We start from the raw sequence: 3,818 nt of genomic DNA, 5'->3' as shown, positions 1-3,818 counted from the left end.
TCTTTCTTTGTATATCAGTCTCATGCCTGCTGCTAAAGACCTTGCTTTCGCGTTTTGCTTTTTTCTGATTATAGCAAAATCTACTGGATCAACTGTGTGAGGGTGTGACTAGATTTTTCGGATTGCCTAAAACACCTAAGCAATTATGTCCTTGATGTAGAGGATTTGGTAATGTACGCAATGTTTCAGTCTCCTTTATGTGTAGCACTCTACATAACCACGTATAGTCTTCCCTCTTATCTAGAATTATGTGTCTATTGCCCACTGAATAGGCTTATATATCATGCCAAATCTCCGAAGCTATACTCTAGCAATTAAGAGAAAATAGTTCCTGAGCTCAATAGTAAATTGCTCTTTCCAATAATTACAATTCTATTTGTCATTTAATATCGATGTGATCTCACATATGCTAATTAAGAGGACTGACTGTTACAATTATTTGAATGTAAGTCTTGACAAGCAAGTTAATATTAATAGAGTATGGTATTTTTCTTCGTAAATTAAATGACCATCATATCTAACTAAATAATTTAAAAATAATATTCTATGCCTGCTTTTAAAAAATACATATATATGTTGCTATATCTCTTTTATACTATGTCATGATGAATTCTGTTAATATGACTTGGCTTTTACAAAATAGTCTCTGGTAAATCCTACAATGAGAATTGTTATTAGTTTTAATGACTATTACTTAAGACTCACTTATTTTCTTGATGTAAATTAGTTGAAACCCTAAAAATTATGTAAATTATTAGCTTAATATGACATGTTACTACCTTCTGAAGCAAGTTAGTAACTGTGATCTCTTTCACTTTTAGATAAATTGGTGCCTGAAGAAAAAGAAAAATGTATTATCATTTTAAGTATCTCCTTAATCATGTCTCTGAGGCAAAAAGTGGCTATTTTGTTCATCCTGTAATTAAAACAATAGCACTTCATATGTAATTTACTACCATACTATTAAATCATATAAAACTAGTTTCAGTTTTTTGCTTGAGTAGATTTTTTGCTTGAATAATGTTTAATCATAATAAGAAAACTATTAAAGAAAGTTAAGGCTGTAGTAAAGTTTTATAGGTCAAATGTATAGCTTTGAGCATCTCCATCTTTTTTAATGGTACCACAACAATCTTAACTGTTTAGAATTCAAGTAGGTTGAGACCTGACTTGTCAAGTTTAATTATTGGCCACTTAAAACAAGATAATAATAAATTATTATTATTATTATTATTATTATTATTTTAAGCAACATCCTCCACAACTAGACTGAAGAACAAAAAGACAGCAACTTGTTTGTTCCCCTTCCCCCAATTCCCCAGCACTGTTCCCATCCCCCCAATTCCCCAATAAAAATCTTTAAAAAAAATAAGAAATAAAAAAATTATTTTTTTTATGTTATAGTATTATAGGATGCATTGTTAATATGCCTTTCTCATGGATAAATTTTGAATAATTCATCTTGTGGCTATAAGCTTATAAAAACTAAAAATTCTAGTTTATGCTTAAGATTTCTGAGAACTCTAGCTGAGCGAATCTTAACAGATGATCTATTGAACAATGGGGGAAAAATGTAATAATTAGCAAAGTTTTAAATAAGTCTGTTAAGCTTTATAAATTGCTATTAATAAAGAAATTGATTCCAGTGCATTCAGTAGCAAATTTTCTGCTCTTAGTTCTTAAGTCATTGTTTTCTCTTGCTACCTTCTGTACTTTTATTCCTATTATGTAATATATTTGGTACTTTGTGTTCTTCATAACAATGCAAAAAAACAGCATATATGTTATATGATTACGTGATGTAATTGAACTTTTGAAAATGCTCAGGAAGTAAGCTAATTTTTTCATACTTGAAGTAACTCAGCCCTTTAGAAAGACTAAAAAAGTTCTTATTCCGATAAACTTTAATTTAAAAAAAGTTCTTATTCACAATATATTCATCATCTACATTCTCTTTTAGTGCTTTTCTTTCATGTAGAGCTAGACTATCAAATCAATGCTCTCTTCTATATGTACATTAAATTTGTTTTGAGTTAATTCTTGCCTGATCATTGTACAACTATTATCATTGATCATCAGAGGGTTCCATTTCTTTTGTTTATTCTTTTTTTTTTTATAACAACAACTCTTTCTCCACCCTCTTAAAAACAACCACTCTAATGTGATCGATGCGGATGGAGCTTTGAACTCATGAGTATTCCTTTTTAAAGTGATAGTTTTTTGTTTTTTTACTGAACAACAGGTTTTAATCTCCCTGTTACTGTGTTCATTGCTTTAATCGTCTGCGAAGTGTTCCATGGCATATATAAATTATATTGCATTTACATCCTCTGCTCTGATGGATGCCTAGTTTCTCTCCATTTTCCCATTACAAGAGCAATGCAACAACGAGCAACTAAATGGGTGTCCCCTTAGAGACCTGTCGAGCATTTCACAAGATTTTATTCCCAGGAGAAAGACTGATGTTTTATACGATAAAGAAATGATCAGCTTCTTTTCTATGTAAAGCTGTCTGTGAGTTCTCCGTTCTGTTCCATTGGTCTATTGTCTATTCTTAATGCAAGTTTCGTTTTTTTTTAAATTACAGTGTAGTTTTAGTATTTCATTATATTTGATAAGCAAGACTCCACTCTTTAATTTTCTTTTCCAAAAAGATTTAAATTCATTTATTTTAAATCGTCTATGTATGTTTTTCAAAAAAACAGTAAAGCACATGTAGTTTTCACAAACTGAAAAGTCAACCATATAACCAGCTCAATCGAGTGATTTTACCTTAATCCCAGAAGCCCCCTTCAGATCCTCTTCCAGTCATTACATGGTTCCTCATTTGTAACCAATATCTTGGCTTCTAAAATTCTAGATTAATTTTGTATGTTTTTGAACTTTATAAAATATGGCACTTTCAGTGCCTGATTTTTTCACTACAAGTACTATTTTTGAGATTCATCCAGCGTTGTTGGGTAGAGTCAAAGTTTCTTCATTCACACAATTATATACTATTTCATTAGGAGAATATATCATTATTTATTTATATGCATTTAAGTAGTTTCTATTTTGACTACTGTAAATACTGCTATTTAAGGAATCTTTTAATATTGTTTTTATATGAATAAATGTAGACCTTTTTGTTGGATAAATATCTTGGCGTGAAATTGTTGGTCACAGTGCATGCATATTTTTAGCTATATTAGATAATCCTGAACTATTTTATATTGATTTATATATCCATCAGATGAATATGAGATTTCCATTTGTTACTTATTGTTGCTAACATCTGATATTTTCTGACTGGGTGGTACATTTGGTATCTTACTATGGTTTTAATTGGCAATACCCTGAACATCAATGATGTTGAGAACATTTTGTATGTTTACTCTTCAGATGTGCTCTTTTGTTTTGAAGTGTCTTTTCCTGGATTCTGCCCCATTTGGGGGTAGTAGTGGTAATTCTGCCTTCTCTTATTGATTTGAATCCTTTGTTGGATATACATGTTGTAAATATCTTTTCCCACCTGGTATATTTTCTTTTCAGTCTTGTAATAACATCTTCTGATAAATGGATGTTCTGAATTTTGATATAGTCAATTTTGCTGTGGGAAAGGAATGGAAATATAACATTCATAAAACAGTATTTATTAAACATTTAATTATGACTAATAGTGATGCTAACATGTTTGTGTATTTAGTACAATAAGTACATTATACGTATAAGGATTATTTACTGCTGTTTTAATGATGGGTGTATCAACTTACATGGAGGTTTAGTAAAATGTTAAATTGTGAAGTTAGATCACTGATAAGTGAGCTAAACTAAAAATA

This window comes from Hipposideros armiger, unplaced genomic scaffold (assembly GCF_001890085.2).
Source record: "Hipposideros armiger isolate ML-2016 unplaced genomic scaffold, ASM189008v1 scaffold_815, whole genome shotgun sequence".
NCBI classification, from domain to species: Eukaryota; Metazoa; Chordata; class Mammalia; order Chiroptera; family Hipposideridae; genus Hipposideros; species Hipposideros armiger.
This window is presented reverse-complemented; position numbering follows the sequence as displayed.